A 20,172-nucleotide genomic window follows, 5' to 3' on the forward strand; every position below is an offset into this window, starting at 1 on the left:
AAAAAATGGAAGCAACCTACGTGTCCATCAGTAGATGAATGGATAAAGAAGATGTGGTACATATAAATGGAATATTATTCAGCCATAAGAAGAAAACAAATCCCATTTGCAACAACATGAATGGAGCTAGAGAGTATTATGCTCAGTGAAATAAGCCAGGCAGAAAAAGACAAATATCAAATGATTTCACTCATCTGTGGTATATAAGAACAAAGAAAAAATGGAAGGAACCGAACAGCAGCAGACTCACATAACCCACAAATGGACTAACAGTTGCCAAAGGGAAAGGGCTTGGGAAGGATGGGTGGGAAGGGAAGGATAAGGGGAAAAAGGGGACATTACTATTAGCAAACAAAATGTAGAGGGGTCACGGGGTGGGCTGTACAACACAGAGAAGACAACTAGTGATTCTACAGCATCTTACTCTGCTGATGGACAGTGACTGTAATGGTGTATGTGGGGGGGACTTGATGATGAGGGGTGTCTAGTAAATATAATGTTGCTCATGTAATTGTAGATTAATGATACCAAAATTTAAAAAATCATAATGATAATAATAAAAAAATAAAATTACAGACCAATATCCCTGATGAACATAGATGCAAAAATACTCAACAAAATATTAGCAAACCAAATTCAAACTTACATCAAAAAGTTCATCCACCATGATCAAGTAGGATTTATTCCAGGGATGCAAGGATGGTACAAGTTAGAAAATCCATCAACATCATCCACCACATCAACAAAAAAAGGACAAAAACCACATGATCATCTCCATAGATGCTGAAAAAGCATTTGACAAAATTCAGTATCCATTCATGATAAAAAGTCTCAATAAAATAGATACAGAGGGTAAGTACCTCAACATAATAAAGTCCATATATGACAAACCCACAGCCAACATCATACTGAACAGTGAGAAGCTGAAAGCCTTTTCTTTAAGATCAGTAACAAGACAAGGATGTCCACTCTCTCCACTTTCATTCAACATAATTCTGGAGGTTCTCACCACAGTAATTAGACATCAGAAAGAAATAAAGCGCATCCTGATTGTTAAGGAAGAAGTTAAACTGTCACTGTTTGCAGATGGCATGATATTGTACATAAAAAATGCTAAAGAATCCAATCCAGAACTACTAGATCTAATATCTGAATTCAGCAGAGTTGCAGGATACAAAATTAATATGCAGAAATCTGTTGCATTCCTATACACTAACGATGAACTAACAGGAAGAGAAATCAGAAAAACAATTCCATTCACAATTGCATCAATGAATAAAATACCTAGAAATAAACCTAAGCAAGGAAGTGAAAGACCTATACTTTGAAAACTACAAGACACTCATGAGAGAAATTAAAGAGGACACCAATAAATGGAAACACATCCTGTGCTCATGGATAGGAAGAATTGATATTGTTAACATGGCCATCCTGCTTAAAGAAATCTCCAGACTCAATGCAATTCCTATCAAAATACCAATAGCATTCTTCAATGAACTAGAGCAAATCATTCCAAAATTCATATGGAACCACAAAAGACCCCGAATAACCAAAGCAATCCTGAGAAGGAAGAATAAAGCTGGGGGAATTACACTCCCTAACTTCAAGCTCTACTACAAAGCCATAGTAATCAAGACAATTTGGTGCAAGAACAGACCCATAGACTAATGGAACAGAATAGAGAGCCCTGATATAAACCCAAGTATATATGGTCAATTAACACACGATAAAGGATCCATGGACATACAATGGGGAAAGGACAGTCTCTTCAACAGCTGGTGTTGGCAAATCTGGACAGCTACATGCAAGAGAATGAAACTGGATTATTGTCTAACCCCATACACAAAAGTAAACTCAAAATGGAATAAAGACCTGAATGTAAGTCATATAACCATAAAATTCTTAGATGAAAACATAGGCAAAAACCTTCTGAATATAAACATGAACAACTTCTTCCTGAACACATCTCCTCAAGCAAGGGAAACAAAAGCAAAAATGAACACATGGGACTACATCAAACTAAAAAGCTTCTGTATGGCAAAGGACACCATCAACAGAACAAAAAGGCATCCTACAGTATGGGAGAATATATTTGTAAATAACATATCACATAAGGGGTTAACATCCAAAATATATAAAGAATTCTCTTGCCTCAACACCCAAAAAGCAAATAACTCAATTAAAAGATGGGCAGAGGATATGAAGAAACAAGTCTCCAAAGAAGAAATTCAGAAGGCCAACAGACACATGAAAAGATGCTCCACATCACTAATCATCAGGGAAATGCAAACTAAAACCACAATGAGATATCACCTCACAGCAGTAAGGATGGCCAGCATTGAAAAGACTAAGAATAACAAATGCTGGTGCGGATGCGGAGAAAGGGGAACCCTCCTACACTGCTGGTGGGAATGTAAACTAGTTCAACCACTGTGGAAAGCAATATGGAGATTCCTCAGAAAACAAAAAACAGAAATACCATTTGACCCGGGAATCCCACTCCTTGGAATTTATCCAAAGAATACAATTTCTCAGATTCAAAAAGACATATGCACCCCTATGTTTATTGCAGCACTATTTACAATAGCCAAGAAATGGAAGCAACCTAAGTGTCCATCAGTAGATGAATGGGTAAAGAAGATGTGGTACATATACACAATGGAATATTATTCAGCCATAAGAAAGAAACAAATCCTACCATTTGCAACAACATGGATGGAGCTGGAAGATATTATGCTCAGTGAAATAAGTCAGGCAGAGAAAGACAAGTACCAAATGATTTCACTCATTTGTGGAGTATAACAACGAAGCAAAACTGAAGGAACAAAACAGCAGCAGACTCACAGACTCCAAGAAGGGACTAGCAGTTACCAAAGGGGAGGGGTGGGTGAAAGTGGGTGGGGAGTGAGTGAGTGGGGGATTGAGGGGGCATTATGTTTAGTACACATGGTGTGGGGGGTCACAGGGAAGACAGTGTAGCACAGAGAAGGCAAAAGTGAATCTGTGGCATCTTACTACACTGATGGACAGTGACTGCAATGGGGTATGGGTGGGGTCTTGATAATAAGGGGAAATGTAGTAACCACATTGTTTTTTCATGTGGAACCTTCGTAAGAGTGTATATCAATAATACCTTAATAAAAGAAAAGAAATATAATGCAAACCACAAATGTGAGTCTATATATAATTTTACATTTTTAATAGTCATGTAAAAAATAGAAAGAGGTAAAAGTAATTTTATTGAATACAATATCCAAACATTATTTCAATAAGTGATCTATAAAAATTATTAAAGAGATGTTTTACATCCTTTTATTATTCTGTCTTTGAATCTTGGTATATAATTTACACTTCCAGCACCTTTCAGTTTGGAGTGGCCACACTTCATATACTCAATAGTGGCTTATATGTTGGACAGTATAGGTCTAGAATATAAATACTGAGATACTGAGTCTAAATAGAGTTGGTTTTAGGTGCTACAGATGAGCAGTATCAAATATGAAATTTTCCAATGTGAAATTTCCTAATATATACTTTTAATTAGAATGAATGCTCTTACATAGAAATTTTTATAGGGACGAAAAGATTTGCTGAAAAATTATGTTTACCTACCAAGTGAGTAATACTTTTGCATTTAGGATAAAAGAGCAGCAATAACAGTGGGAAGAAAAAAAGAACCTCCGATTTATGTATATGCATTGAAAATCATTTAACACTGAATTCACTGGTAATACAGTTTGCGTAAGTGGATACAAGGGACATAAACGTTCTAAATCCTGTGATTCTCCCTTCAAACCAGCCTTAGCATTTTTCCTTTTAGGTTCCCACTGCCCAGACTTTAACTCAAAGTCTTTTCCACCAGTACCTGGGCTGGTAAGGAAGGCTTCTTAGATGCCAGCACATCTGTTCTCCTTTTCTAAACAGACCCTCCGGTAGGTGCAGCTCAGCCACCTCACTATGTCCCAGGAGTCCTGGACAGAAGGCTGTTATCTGACTGAAGCCTGTCTGTCCACCTTGAATGCCTTCTGCCTTCGCTCTCTAACCTAGACTCACTCTGATGTTGCACTTTTATGGTGTCATTTCCCTCAGCTAAGACATTCGCCCCTTCCTTTGTCTGGTTATTCAAGTCCTATCACCTTTGCCTGTGTGCTGCAAACTTCACTTCTTTCAAGAACGCCTTGCTGTCCTGTGGACATGCTGCTTTCACCCCCTTCGGCTCATGCCGGGTCCCTTGTCACCCACTGCCATTCACTCACTGTCTTGTGATTGTCCCTGGAGGGCCAGATCACTGAGTCCTGCAGATTGCTCCCTCTTTGCACTTGCTTCTGCCTAGAGATACTTGTAGAACTGTCTTCCCAAGGCTTCTTCACAGTTTATAGATGTCTAGAAAGCTTAAGACACACGTGATTCTTGCACTTGAAAAAAGTGTGTGAGGCCCTGACTACTTTTGCCCAGAGCAAAGAGCAGGGCCATGGAACACATTTGCCTTCCATGCTATCCTTCGTCCTTCACCCAGACCTGTATTCTGCCATGTGACTTCCCAGAGGTGGACCCCATTTCCCAGCCTTGAATTCTAGCTGGCAATGTGACTTGTTTTGGCCATTAGAATGAGGAAGAGGAGGAAAGTGCCAGTGACAATCCTTGGCCACCAAGTAAACCCGATCCGGGTGGACACAGTGGGAGGAGAAGAGAGTTAGGAGTTTGGTGCCTTCCCTGCACCGTTCCCCCCCAACCAGTCTGGCTTTGCCAGTAAACAAAGAGGATCCTTAGGTCAATGCCCTTCACCTCCTGGGCCTCGATTTCCTCTCCTAAGAAATGAAGAGATCAAGCACGATAATCCTCATGCTCATGAAAACTATTAATATATATATGATATATTAGCCATTCTCACCCAACTCTACTGCTGAATTAAGTTTTTGCCAGCTGTTGTGGAAAATGAGAATATTCTATTATGGAATAGATATTCCAAACATTGTGTTCACATGGTTTTAGCAATCATTAATAAAATCTTAAACCATCTTTGAAAATAGTCAAGGAAAAGGCAACTACTATTTGTCAGATGCTTTCATGTACCATTGTCTCATTTACTTCTCCCAACTCTGTAAACGGATATGCTATGTAGGCTTAAAAACCAGCTGAAGTCACATGATTAGTGGATGGTGGGTGGAGCTGGGATTTAGATCCTGGTCCTGCCCGGAGTCCACACCCTCTCTGCCAGGCCTGCAACAGTTGGGATGATTCAGAATGAGACACAGAAGCTAGTTTAATTACCTTCATGCATGCTGGTGTGGAGACAAGATAGTAAGAGACTTTTAAGGCTGGTAATCTTTTATACCTTAACCCTTTCCTTCCAAGTTCATGCTGAGATTTCATGCAAGTCTGCAGTCAGGGCTTTCTCTTTAACCTCTGTTTCTTTGGAACAGTTCTCCCAGGAAGCATGTGTCATGGCCAGGGACTCATGTTTCACAGAATAGCATTCACATTTAGAATGTGAATGTTACACCACACAGAGTTAATCTCTCTCTTTACAAGGTACATTGACAAGGATGGGGGAAAAAGTTATTATCTTGTAGCTTTCAACCTGTGGCCCTTTACTGAACACCAGTGCTGATGGTGCAGTATTAATTAATATTCTTACAGTTCTTATAAATATCTAGTAAATGTCAAAATGCATTGAAGAGTAAGCAAGGCAGCTAGGGCTTGAAGAAGCAATATTCTAAAGCAAAGAGAAGTGCATTGTTCGTGGTCTTTCAGTTTTCAATTCTTTCCCCGCTCATAGTAGTTGTCAATCCACAGTTCTGGCCATAGAGATTGAATGTAAGGCAGCAACATAGAACCTACAATAAATTTTCTGGGCTATGGAGACAAAAATTAGAATTTAGGGCTCCCTAGGTAGCCAAGATTTTATGGTCAAGATTCCAGAAAGAAAGGGAAATACGAAGAAGTGAGTCTGAAATTCTGTTTATAATCCCCTCTCAAGACATTTATTGACACCTAAGTTGAATTTATGAGATTCTTTAGGTTTCAAGTTTGCTTTTTTTATCATTTCCTTTTTGCTGAAAACCTTTCTTTTAGCCATTATTTTAGGGCAGATAGTCTGGACAAATTCTTTTAGTATTCCTTCATCTGCGAATGGCTCAATTCTCCCTTCATTACTGAAGGATATTTTTGCTGCGTATAGAATTCTAGGTTAACAGTTCTTATCTTTCAGCTCTTAAAAAACATATGCCACTTCCTCCTGGACTCCATGGCTTCTGATGAAAAATATGTGGCTGTCATTCAATTGTTGTTCCTCTATAAAAAATACATCACTCCTCCAGTTGCTTTTGAGTTTTTTCTTTTTCTTTAGTTTTCAGAAATTTGAAATGATACGTCTTGGTGTGGATTTCTCTGCATTTATCTCATCTGGAGTTTTTGCTCAGCTTCTTGAATCTATATGTTTCTATCTTTCATAAAATTTGGGAAATTTTTACTCATTGTTTAAAAAAATTTATTTTTCAGTTCCAATTTCTTCTCTTCTTTTGAGTCTTTGATGACATAACATTAAATATTTTTTGTTCTATAGATTCCTGAATTTCTGTTCATTTTTTCCAGTCTATTATCTCTCTGCTGCTCAGGTTGGATCATTTCTATCCTTCCAGCCTGAGGCTCATTGACTCTTCCCTCTGTCATCTTCATTCTTCTATTGAGCCCATCCAGGGAGTTTTTTTTAAATTTCAGGTGTTGCTCTTTTAGTCACAAAATTTCCATTTGGTTCTTTTTATATCTCATATTTCTTTGAATTTTTTAATAAACAATTTTAAATATTTCATCATCCCTGAATATTTCAATATGCCTCTCTATCATAGTAGAAGCTCAGCTTCTGCTAAGTTAGAATGCCATAAAAGAGCAGACCCCAAATTTCAGCAGCTTACAACAACAAAAGTGTATTTTCCTTCCTTCACATTATATGTAAGCTGGTGATCATCAGTAGCTACACTCCACCTATGGGTAGTTTGTGAATCTTCACTTCTCTCTTTATCCCAGGACCCAGGCCGAAGCAGCAGCCCCTACAGACCACGCCACTCCCATAGAAGAAGAAAAAGAATAAGAGAGTAGACAGGAACTTGAAGTGCCATTTAACCTCCTGCCAGTCTGGCTAAGAGTCACTTCTGCTTATATGTCACTGGCTAAAAACTAGCATGATGTCAGTAGTATGGGGAAAAATAGTCTTTCCAGGGGAAGACTTGCAAATAATACAGCAAGAGATAAAGGGCGGTGATGATATATATTTATTATCCAGGAGAGAGGGATAACTCCGAATAATCGTTTTTTTCTCAAGTCATGTTTCCTCAAGAGACTAGGGCAGCAGTGCCGTAGCAGTTTCTATCTTCTGGATTGCTTGGTTGACTCCTCATGGTGTCAGTTTCACCTGTTCCTCCGTCCCTAGATTTCTCATAAAATGAAAATGATATATAAATAGTTAAACTGAGGTTAAAAATTTTTGGCAAGAATGTTCATAGGTAATACTGTGTTGTCCCTATTACAGCGCATCAGGAAGCATATGATGTCTTACTGTCTTACCACAAAGGATGATAACACCGATCATTGAGTTAAGGTTTTGGCAACCTGATTCCTCCAATGTAAGTTTTTTTCCTCCTGTAGTTATCACATCTGTGCTGTGAGACTCATGAACTATGTGAATAGCCAGTTTCCCACCAATCTTTCATTCCAAGGCTTTGGCATCCATTGATGAGACTGCCTCAGTTATTTTTTCAGTTGTAATAAATGATTATTTTTATCATAACTTTTAAATTTGTTAGCTGGCATTCTTGAGTAAAGAAGGGTTTTCTTCATCAGCCTATCTAGTATATTTATAAGGCAAATAGCTATTAGATTAAAAATGGAAACGCTTAGGATCCCATTAAACTGAGTTTTTAATCTTACTTTTAAAGAATTAATATTATATCATGAACATTTTTCTATATATATATATATTTTTTAATAGTTTTGTTGCTGTATAATATAGATTATAGTGATGACTATGAGCATTAATCTGACAAAAATATATAGGATCTTTATGCTGAGAATTATAAAACAATTTTGCATGTTTCCTTGACTTTTATGGCTTTGGAATTTTTTTAAATTAAAGTATCATTGATATACAGTCTTATGAAGGTTTTACATGAACAACATTGTGGTTTCAACATTCACCCATATTATCAAGTCCTCACCCTCCCACCGCTCTCACTGTCTATCAGTGTAGTACGATGAACCAGAGTCATTACTTATCTTCTCCATGCTGTCCTGCCTTCCCTGTGATCTACCTGTACTGTGATTGTGAATTATGGTGCCCTTAATCCCCTTTTCCCTCCCCACCCACCATCCTGGCTTTGGCATTTTTAAAGATTACAGGGCAAATATTTTGTAGAATGCTGTTCAATTTGAATTTGTCTCAAGATTAGATTTGGTTTATGCATCTAGAATTTCTAGAATTCTAGAATTTTTACCTGGTTCTTTAAAAAAATTTTCCCATTTCTCCATGGAATTCTGTTTGTTCACCCATTTTGTCCATGTTTTCCTGAAGACCCTCTATCATATTTATTATAACTATTTTAAAGTCCTTTTCAGCTATTTCCAAAATATCAGTCATTTGTGGGTGTGCTTCTACTTACCTCTTAATTACAGGTCACATTTGTTTGCTTCTTTGCATGTTTAATAATTTTTGTTTATTTGTATTGATCATTGTGAATGATGACATGTTGTTGAAACTCTGGGTTAAGTTATGTTCCTCTAAAGAGTATTACATTTTACTTTGGCAGAAGTTAAATTACGAGCAGATCACCTGGGCCCTTGGGGGATCAGTTTTAGCCTTTGTTAGGGTAGGTATATTCTGTTTGCCCTTGGCTCTCAGATGTGGTCTTTACTCCAAGGCATGTCCCTTCTGCATCATCAGTGGAAAGCCCAAACTATTTACCAAACTCCCCTATTTTTTTAGGATTTAAATGCTAAATGAAACTCTTGAGTCCTAGGCAGCTGCTAAAACCTCTGCCCAGTTCCTCAGCCTCTTTCTTTTTGCTGGTTTCTTGTAGTCTTGTTGTGTGCATACACAATGTAGGAATCTGCCAAGGATTTAAGGGAAATTCATATGAAAATGTCGGATCTGTTCCTATGGTGACCTTTTCTGTTATAGGATTTCCCCTCCCCACATCAAATTCCAGTGCCTCTGGATAATTTCCCAAACTGACTTCTGTCTCAGTAGCCTAGCAAAAATGCCACTCTCTGCTTGAGTTCTGCAGTAAATGATGAGGTGCCTCAGGGGAAACACTGATTGTATGTGGACCTCACCAAATAAGCTTCCTTTTTTAAAGGGTAATCCTTCCCATTTCTCTCTACTTTGGGTTGCTTTTCAGTTCCCTCACCCCATTATCTTTTATATTTTATCCAGGACTTATCATTGTTATTGGCAATAGTTAACTAATACAAGATACATCTGAAGTACATGGACTGGACTGATAGCATGTTTTGATTCAAGGGTATTTAGAATTAACTATAAAGATGAAATAAATCAAATAAGCAGTACTTATATATATGTCTTAATGAATTTGTGTCTTACTTGTGGAGTTTGCAATGTTTAGTAGAACTTAGCATGCTAGGTTTGTGGTTCTAACTTATAATATGTAATTGAATAATTGGTTTTAACTTGTCATTTAATGTTTAAATCTCACTTATTTTATAAACAGCATGGGAATAATTAAAGGCATTTTAAACTCATCATATTTATATTTAACTTATTGAATTTAAAAATATTGTTTAGATACTTTGGCGAAGTCTCTCTGTAAATCAGATATTAAAATACATAAAAAAGGAAATTGACTCTTTTAAATTTCAAAATTCAATTTGAAATAATTAAAGTATTTAATTAAATTTGTAAGTGGGATCAAAATTAATACAAGCTCCTCATGAATGATTATTATAATTTTCTATATTTATAAGAAAAATAAGAAAGTAAGTATTGCAAATTGAACCAGGATTATTTTGTCTTTGTAACTTTGATAAATTGAACAGTTAATTTTAAACCAAAAGATTAGGTATGTGGATCTGGATTCTGTGACTTGGTTAAAATTGTCCTAGATCACGATTTATTTAATGTCTGTCATCTTCAATTTCTTTATCTGTAAAATATACCTAAAAGTATATGTTTCAATAAGTAACAATGCTCATGATGATAACGATGGTTAATGAGAACACATTTTTAAAGGAGAGTTACAGAACAATGTATAGAATATGATTCCATTTTTTGGTAAAAAAAATAAGATAAGCAAACACAGGCATAAAAAATATCTCATGGAAAAAGAAAAGAAAAGAGAAACAGTAACTCCAGGAGGCTAGATAGGTGACTTTTTTTAAAAATTGAAGTATAGTTGATATACAATCTTATGTTGGTTTCAAACATACCACACAGTAGTTCAACAGTTACCCTTATTATTAATTCCTCACCACAACTAGTACAGTTTCTATCTAAAATTTAGTTATTCTGGCTTAAAGTCTAGCTACCATTCATGATAGAAAGATGTTACAGAATTATTGGCTATATTCTCCATGCTGTACTACCAGCCCCATGACCAACTTCTATATATATATATATATATATATATATAGGTGACTTTAATTTTTACATAAAATTACCTATCATTTCTAGTTTTTCCACAGCATAAATACATTATGATATTATTCCACAGTACAAATAGTTATGATAGTGTGTGTGTGTGTTTATGTATGTGTATTCATATATAAAACTTTCAGTTGTAGTTCATTTGTGGGGTTGTAATTTTTACCACTTGTTCATTAATTTTATTTATTTTCTATGTTGAACAGATATACCATATAATCAGAACAAACATATACCTGAGGAGTCTGAAGTCAAGAAAAAGATATCTTTCCTTGGTTTTAATCCTGCATAGAGGTCTTCCCACGTGGGTTCAGGTAGAAAGAGGCTGCGCCTAGTAGCCATCAACACAGCCATTAAGTTATTAAAAAATTCTTCTTTAGCATATTTGCTTTGAGATTGGGTGTAGACTGATATCAATCCATCCATCCTTCATGCCCACAAGTAAGGGGGGACTTGCCTCACATTGTAATGGAAGTGTGTACCTGTCCCTGCCCTGGGTCTCCTAGTACAGTGTGTGTCTAGAGAGAGGCTGTAAGTACCTCCATTGTATCCTTTCCTTCTTACCTATTGCCACCTCTTTTCACTCTCCAGGCTCTTGTGAAGCCCTTTACCACTCTTCAAGCCTCCCTGATCCCCTCTCTCCCCCAGGGAACCTCTAAACCCCCCTCTTCTTTCCAGGACTCAGGTCGGAATACCCAAATGTCCCCCTCAAATTCTGCAAACCAATCTCTGAGAGTTCCATAGCCTACACAACAGTTTTCTGTCCTTTTTGGATAATGGTTAATGGTCAGCAGTTATTTATTTAACCAGACAAGCAAACTTAACCTCATATGTATGTCATTTCCTCTTTGAAGTTTTTCCTGACCTTCTCACTCCCAGAGAATAAACCCTCCCTTACCTGGACTATCAATTCTCCAAGGCCCCTTGGATGCCCATCGCTTAGAGCACCGCTCATGTAGGACCATGGCTCTTTGCTTACATTTTAGTCTTTGACAAGATCATATGCTTTTTGAAACCAGAGATATGTCAGGGTATCTCCAGCGCTGACCACAATGCTTATAACATGTTCTCATCACTTGCTCATTGTCTTGAAGCAAAAGACAATGTGCATTCTGACCCTTAAGAGGCTACTCCCCCGTTGAGAAGAGGCACCTCTTCTTTACAGAAGAATCCCGTATAATATATGTAGGTGCCCCCACCTCCTACCCCAAGGGTGACCTGGATTCACTGACTCACTTCCAAAGAATAAAGTAAAGGAAGGGAAAAATAACATCTTTACAGTGTAGATACCTTGCAAATACCATCTTAATCAAGTGATGAAGGTCAACATCATCAATGATGCCATGTAGATACCAGACGCCGCTGATAGGGTGTGATGAGAGGGCCCTTCACCTCTGTGCTATTTTTCTGCAAACCTGCAACTCCAGTCTAGATGAGAAAATATCACACAAACCCAGACTGAGGAACCTTCTACAAACATACCTAACCTGTACTCCTCAAAATTGTCAAGGTGATTAGGAAAAACAAAACAAAACAAGAAAGACTTGAGAAACTGTCACAGACCAGAGGAGACTAAGGAGACATAATGACCTAATGGGGTGGGGGATCCTGGGTTGGATCCTGGAACAGAAAAAGGACAGTAATGGAAAAACTGGTGAAATCTGATAAGATCTGGAGTTTAGTTAATAATAATGCAGCAATGTTACCTTTTTAGTTCTGACAAATGTGTCATGGTAATTTAAGAAGATAATATTTGGGGAAGACGAGAGCTCTCTGTACTATATTTGCAACTTTTCTCTAAGTCTAAAATTATTCCAAAATTCAAAGTTTATTTTAAAAGAATCATTCCCCCATGCACTACACCCTCTGTAAAGGCCAAAAGATCAAACATCCTTATTTGGGTATAAATGGAACCCAGTTACTTAGATACTATGTAGTAGAATTGAGCAATTAAAGCAACATAATTTATTTTTATTTTATTCTGATTATAATGATCTGTAGAAGAGAATACCAACTGCCTGCACATCCATCCTTTATTAACAGAACTCACACTGGCACCCAGCTAAATGGCTACATTTACTGTCTTGCTTGTAGGCTGGGGTAACTCTGTGGTTAATTTCTGTTCAATGCTATGGAAACAGAGTATTTCCAGGAAGTCTCCTTCAAAGGGATAGGAACTCCTTTCCTGCTGCTGGTGAGAGGGTGGGAGGTTCCTGAGCAGCGCATAGGGACTGATGGAGCCATAAGAGAGCTTGAGTCTGATCTTTGATGAAGTCTTGGAGGTGTCACGCATGATCCTGATTGATACGTGATCATACACACCTGTTTCTTTTAAATGGGAAAATTTCATAGACGTATATAGGTGCATATGGAAGAAAATAGAAATGACCTGTAATTCCACCACTTTGAAATAGCTTGTCTTGACACATTCAGTATCATGAAGTAAACAGATACATATCAGATATTAAAACAAAACTCTTAGGATCTCAAACACTGAGTTTTCTATCTTATTTTTAAAATCCTAATATCATGGGCACCTTTCTTTACATTTATTTTTTTTAAATATTGTTTTGGCTTTGGAATAATATGCATTATGGTCATGAATTATCTGGGGCCTAGATCTTTGTAAGTTCTTAATAAATACAAGTGATTGTTATTATTATTATAATTTTTTAACCAGTTCCTTCTTGGAAAGTTAACCTGTCAAATCTAATTAAGAAAGAAGAAACCACAAGAGAACTTAGAACAAAAGGAATTTAATACCGGGAAATGGTCACAAAGGTGATACGAATGCTGAGATATAAAATAGGGGAAATTAAATAACTGAAAGGTCAGCAAAAGAAGGCGCTTCCACTGTGAGGTACAAGGAGAAAGGGAAAAGGCCCTGTGGCCACAGCCTAGGCCCGGAGTCACGGGTAGGAGCTCTAGCGTCATTGCAGACGTTTCCCACGGGAGCTAGAACCGCGGAGGAAATCCAGCTGCTTCCAGAGGGCTGGGGGGAAACACTCGGGATTCTCCCTTCCTCCCTCCCAATAGTCTCCTTCCAGGGCCTCCCACTGGCCAAACCCATGCAGGGGCCTAGGAAACGGAGCGCTCAGGGATCAGCCTGGGGCTGCAGAGCAGGGCCGCGGAAGAGGATCTGGCTGGAATGGATCTGATGGAAGCAGACCCTCTTTTACTATTCTGCGTTCATTTTTACCCTTCCACCTTTATTTAACAACTTCAAACCTGAAGCACCGCTCTTTTACAAATGCTTTCTCCTTCCCTGTAATAAGAGGGGTTGCAGATCCCATCAATTATCACATTCGTATCAGATGCAAGATCTCCAGGTGAGTATACCCACCTAGCTGGATGTGTCTTCTCACCGTCTAGTGAATCCACTGTGAAATTACGCACCGACAGCATTCCTCATGCAGAGCACATGGAAGAGGAAGAGCGTCGCCAGTTAGTATACGCATAAAAGTGTGTACGGAGCCTTCGGTTCTCATTTCCATACCTGGTCACAAGGCCATCAATATTTTATCACCCATAAAATACTTGGTAGATGGATTGGAGCGTCCCATCTACTACGGAATATATAGCCTCTGAAATCCAAAGAAGTTCAGGAATAATTCAGCAAAACACATTAATTTTATAAATACTAATGTCTCCCATATATCAGTCACTCTGGGAGATACAGGAAAAAATGAAAAGTGGGTTCATCCTTTGAAGAATTTCATCTAGTCAATTGCATGGCAATATGAGCCATGACTATGGCTCTGTGTGGACAGGGCCCGATTACATTTATGTATGAAGCGCTGTAAGCATGCAAGGGAAAAGTAACCATTCCTCCCCTTGCAGGCTGAATAGGAGAAGGAGGGGATACCTGGTTGTGTTAAACTGTGAGCCGATCAGCTCAATGAACAACAAAGTATTTTATCCAGGCCAAACACAAAAGGTGTTCATACGTCATGACTCTCACATTTAAACTACTTCTAAGTATGTAATTTACCTATCAGATAAATTTGTTTTCTATGTTTGGATCCTGCAAAAAATGCAACAGAATGAATTTCTGTTTCCCCTTTGTAAGGAGATTTTAAAAACAATTCTTTTTTATTTAAAAAATAAAAAATAAAGAAAAGAGAATTTCCCATTGCTCTTCAGAACAGCAAAATAATCCTCACCATTGTCATGCAGGGCCTGGCATTGAACACTTAATAACTGAACTAGAGACTTAGTTTAACTTCACGCTCAATTATAAATTGTGTGTTAAATGGGTGTTCCATTATTGGACATATGGCACCCAATTTTGAGGTTTGAACACAGCCTTTCTTTTGTCTCTTATTGATGAAATAGATGCAAGATATTCAGCACCCTTGCATTAATTCTCAGTCACTATTTCTAATGTGTTTTTATTTCTTGGAAATAATCAGGAAATATTCCATAACTTGGAGCAACAATCTGTATCTGACATCTTGTATTCACTTAAGTCAAATGCAATCAAGATTGAATAATTTATATTTTCCTATTGACAGCAAAGATTATTCTGAATTTTCCTTACAAAAAAGGAATTTCTCTGATGCCTCTTCTTTAAACACACACACCTACATAGAGCTATTTAAACGTGTTACCTTATACTGCCATAGCTAATATCTTAAGACTTAGTATATACTTGAGGCGATATGATAGCTTACAATAGCGTGTGTACATAATATCTCCAATAGTCTTCTTGATAAATCCAAGCCTTGTCAGCTGACTCTTTGTGTCAGACCTGATTATCTGATGATTGCTGTTTTCAACCTTGTAAACTGGCAGGAGATACGTCAGGTTTGCCCTTTTTTGTTGTTCAATTGTGCTTGCTTTATTAGTGTTATCTTTGATCCAAGGTCCCTTTGAAGGTTCAATTTTACAGCATTTTGGGAAGATTACTTAAACGCAAAGGGAGGTAATATAGTCTGCAAATCCATGTAACACAATGCCCATAAACTTCAGTGCATCGCTGTGAGCTGGAAGACGGGACACTCTCAAGGGCGCCGTTGTCAGCAGCTCCAGGTTATGGAACCACCTCGTGCCTCTCAGCGACCTGGGCTTCCTCTGCACAACACGTGGCCGTCGTATGTGAGGTCAGAGTACGAGTGTCAATCTGATTATTACAAATCTAAAAATCCATTCAAACTGCAAGCTAAACCAATGGATTTTAATGTAACAGCATACAAAATGTCTATTGATATGGTTTCAAATTCTACATTACAACTCACCTAAAAAACTGGTCACAATGATCTGAAAAGGTTATTGAAATATTCTTCCCTTTTCTAATTATAAATCTATATGGAATCAGGTTATTGTCATATACTTCTACCAAATAACATATCACAGCAAATTAATTGGAGAAGCAGGTAGAAGGATCTGGGTGTTTCCTTTAGGCCAGCTTTAAGAAGATTTGAAAAAATTAAAGTAATGGTTCGGTTTTCTCACCAAATTTTTTAATTTTTGAAAATACAGTTATTTTTCATAACATAGTTTGTTAATGTTACTATGCAGTGTGTTATTATTGGTATTTTAAAGCAAACAGAAATATTTTAAAATTCTCAAATTTAACTTCTAACATGGTATCAGTGGATATAACTTTCATAAACAAAAGCTCTTAGAATCCTCAATAATTCAAAAACATCAAAAAGTGGAGAAAATGTACCATGGTAACACCAACAACATGGATACATTTTATTAACATAACAGGGAGTAAAAATACATTTTGTAACACTATTATGATTTCTGTTTAAAGATTCGCAGAATGATGTCAGCATCATGGCTGAATAAGACATCCCTCATTTGTGTCCCCTCCCCCAACAACAACAATTTGACATCCATTCATGGTGAGAAGTGCTTTGTGGGAGCTGTGGGACCCAGCGACATATGCAAGGGACCTGGGAGACGTCTCGCCCACCTGCATACCTAGGCACCCAGAGCTTGGTCCCGGCCGTGGATCCTGCGGTGGCTGTGAACTGGCTCCAGCCCTTCTCTGCCCTGGTTTAGGAGCCCCTGGGAAACACTGTCTTATCAACCAAATCACCCACAGATGAGAAGGCCTTTGCGGAAGTTCAGGTTTCCCGTGAAGAAGCTCGGGCACACTGTTGGAGCAAAACACATGAGTATGGATGTATTGGAGAGGGCAAGAGGAATTGTCCAACTTTACTGCATCACCCCTGCCCCTAAGGTGGCATGGCTTAGGGCCCGGAGAGGTCTCCTCCACCTGTGATCACTCTGGGAATGTGACTGGGCCTCTGCAGCTGTGCGGGGTGCTCCCAAAGAGGTTGGTTTCTCTTACCACCAGCAGAGTACTGAATCATGAGCTTCATGAATGGAGCTGAAAGAGGCTGGGAGAGTGGCAGATAGACTCCCAGATCCTACTGACTATGCTGTGGACTCCATCAGGTAGCCTGTCCATGAGCCACTGGAGTCACCTTGACCATGGATTTCCCAGCTGGTCCACGGCACCCACAGTGTTGTGTGCATCTGACCCACACGCCCGTCCACCATGGCCAGCTCCCTGTGTACTCTTGATGGTGGCGGTGAGAGCGAGCTTTGGCAGATGGCTAGCGAGGACATGCGGAAAGCCGTCCCCAGTCCGTGCACAAGGGAGGGATCACAAACGTGAGCTTGAGCACCACCTTTGGGAAAACCAAAGGGAGTCTTTCAGCGTTCAGCCTGGTGCGTTTCAGTATAAAGAGAAAGATTACAGGCTTAAGTATTCTGCCACAAGATGGAGCAAGAAGCTTGGAGCACGTGTACCGACAGAAGTTCTGATAAAGCCTCAGAATCTCTATCAGGGCAGGTGGAAGGTGTTTCTCTCCCAAAAGCAGGATAGTAAAGACGAGTTAGTGACTGATTCGATCCTTCAAATGTGAAGACAGCAACACCCAAGGAACACGAAAACTCAAGGAAATAGGACACTGCCAAGGAATCACAGTACACTTCCAAAACCACTCCCAAAGGCAGAGAGATCTGCAGCTTACCTGATAAAGAATTCAAAATAACTGTTCTAAAGAAATTCAGTGAGTTACAAGAAAACACAGAAAGACAATGAAATGAAATCAGGAAAATAATATATGAGAAAAATGAGAGTTTAACAAAAAGAGATCATAAAAAAAGAACAAAACAAATTCTGTTTTACATGAATGAAGTGAATAATGCAGAAGAGAGTAGATCTTAAATGTTCTCACCACAAGAAAGAAACGGCAATTATGTGACAGAATGGAGGTGTTAACTAATGCTGCAGATGCTGTGGTAATCATCTCACAGTGGGCATCAGACCAACACCTCCTGCACCTTAAACTTACACAGTGTTGTATCTCAGTTATAGTTCAATAAAGCTGGGGGAAAAAATGGTCAACTGGAAAGACTGATTAAAAGTGATTGTGTGGTCCAGGGAGCCAAGATGGCGGCGTGAGTAGAGCAGCGGAAATCTCCTCCCAAAACCACATTTATCTATGAAAATATAACAAAGAGAACTCTTCCTAAAATAGAGACCAGAGGACACAGGACAACATCCAGACCACATCCACACCTGCGAGAACCCAGTGCCTCATGAAGGCAGTAAGATACAAGCCCCTGGCCGGTGGGATCCGAGCACCCCTCCCCCCAACTCCTGGCGGGAGGAGAGGAGTCGCAGTGGGGAGGGAGAAGGAGCCCAGGACTGCAGAACACCCAGCCCCAGCCATCTGCACCAGAGCGCAGACACAGTGCATACGCGGGGCCCTGGATACAAGGGAAACAGGGCAGCAAGACCGGCGAGTGGGTGCCTGAGGCTGGTGCCAGAGAAGAAAGAAACGCAAGTGGCCATTTTTTTTTTTTTTGGCGAGTGCTTTTTCTAAGTCTTAAAGGGACAGGGACCCCAATACTAGAGAAACAGGGCAGCAAGACTGGTGAGCGCGTGCCTGAGGCCGGTGCCTGAGGACAAAGAAAATCGTGTGTTTTTCTTTTTTCATTATTTAATTAATTAATTAATTTGTTATTTATTTATTTATTTTTGTTGTTGTTTTGTCTGGCAAGTGCTTTTTGGAAGTCTTAAAGGGGCAGGGCGGGACACTTAGTTCAGAAGCAGAGAATTGGGGGATCTCTGGGCACTCTAATCCCCTGGGCTGCAGGGAGCACAGAGGCCCCTTATGGAGATAAATAGCCTCCCGGCCGCTCCCACTCCAACACAACTCCACCACTTTGGAGCAGCAGCCTGAGCCAGGCCACGCCCACAGCAACAGCGGAGATAAACTCCATAGCAGCCCAGCAGGAAGCAGAAGCCTGGTCTGTGTGCTGCTACCCAGCACAAGCTAATAGAGGTCGCTATTCTCCCAGGAGAGGAAGGCCACAAACCAACAAGAAGGGAAGTTCTTACAGCCGTCACTCGTACCAGCTCTGCAAACTATCTCTATCACCATGAAAAGGCAAAACTACAGGCAGACAAAGATCACAGAGTCAACACCTGAGAAGGAGACAGACCTAACCAGCCTTCCTAAAAAAGAATTCAAAATAAAAATCATGAACATCCTGACGGAGATGCAGAGAAAAATGCAAGAGCAATGGGATGAAGTCTGGAGGGAAATCACAGATGCCAGGAAGGAGATTACAGAAGTGAAACAAAACCTGGAAGGATTTATAAGCAGAATAGATAAGACGCAAGAGGCCATTGAAGGAATAGAAACCAGAGAACAGGAACGTATAGAAAGTGACATAGAGAGAAATAAAAGGATCTCCAGGAATGAAACAATACTAAGAGAACTGTGTGACCAGTCCAAAAGGAACAATATCCATATTATAGGGGTACCAGAAGAAGAATAGAGAGGAAAAGGGTTAGAAAGTGTCTTTGAAGAAATAATTACTGAAAACTTACCCAAACTGGGGGAGGAAATAATTGAACAGACCACGGAAATACACAGAACCCCCAACAGAAAGGATCCAAGGAGGACAACAGCAAGACACATAATAATTAAAATGGCAAGGATCAAGGACAAGGAAAGAGTTTTAAAGGCAGCTAGAGAGAAAAAGGTCACCTATAAAGGAAAACCCATCAGGCTAACATCAGACTTCTCGACAGATACCCTACAGGCCAGAAGAGAATGGCATGATATATTTAATGCAATGAAACAGAAGGGCCTTGAACCAAGGATACTGTATCCAGCACGACTATCATTTAAATATGATGGCGGGATTAAACAATTCCCAGACAAGCAAAAGCTGAGGGAATTTGCTTCCCACAAACCACCTCTACAGGGCATCTTACAGGGACTGCTCTAGATGGGAGCACTCCTAGAAAGAGCACAGAACAAAACACCCAACATATAAAGAATGGAGGAGGAGAAATAAGAAGGGAAAGAAGAAAAGAATCTCCAGACAGTGTATATAACAGCTCAATAAGCGAGCTAAGTTAGGCGGTAAGATACTAATGAGGCTAACCTTGAACCTTTGGTAACCACGAATTTAAAGCCTGCAATGGCAATAAGTACATATCTTTCAGTAGTCACCCTAAATGTAAATGGACTGAATGCACC

General features: G+C 39.1%; 1 long non-coding RNA gene across 7 annotated transcripts in view; it reads right to left on the minus strand.

Annotated features, from left to right (window-relative positions):
• Positions 1–7,229: 7,229 nt before the first annotated feature.
• Positions 7,230–20,172, minus strand: part of LOC118970876 (uncharacterized) — a 99,418-nt gene continuing 86,475 nt past the window's right edge. For 2 of the 7 annotated variants that reach the window (XR_012120762.1, XR_012120761.1), the window contains one exon: positions 14,068–16,758. This is a non-coding gene — a long non-coding RNA (uncharacterized lncRNA). The other 5 variants (XR_012120765.1, XR_012120763.1, XR_012120764.1 and 2 more) reach the window with 5 other exon arrangements.

Source organism: Manis javanica, chromosome 8, assembly GCF_040802235.1.
Source record: "Manis javanica isolate MJ-LG chromosome 8, MJ_LKY, whole genome shotgun sequence".
Taxonomy (NCBI): Eukaryota; Metazoa; Chordata; class Mammalia; order Pholidota; family Manidae; genus Manis; species Manis javanica.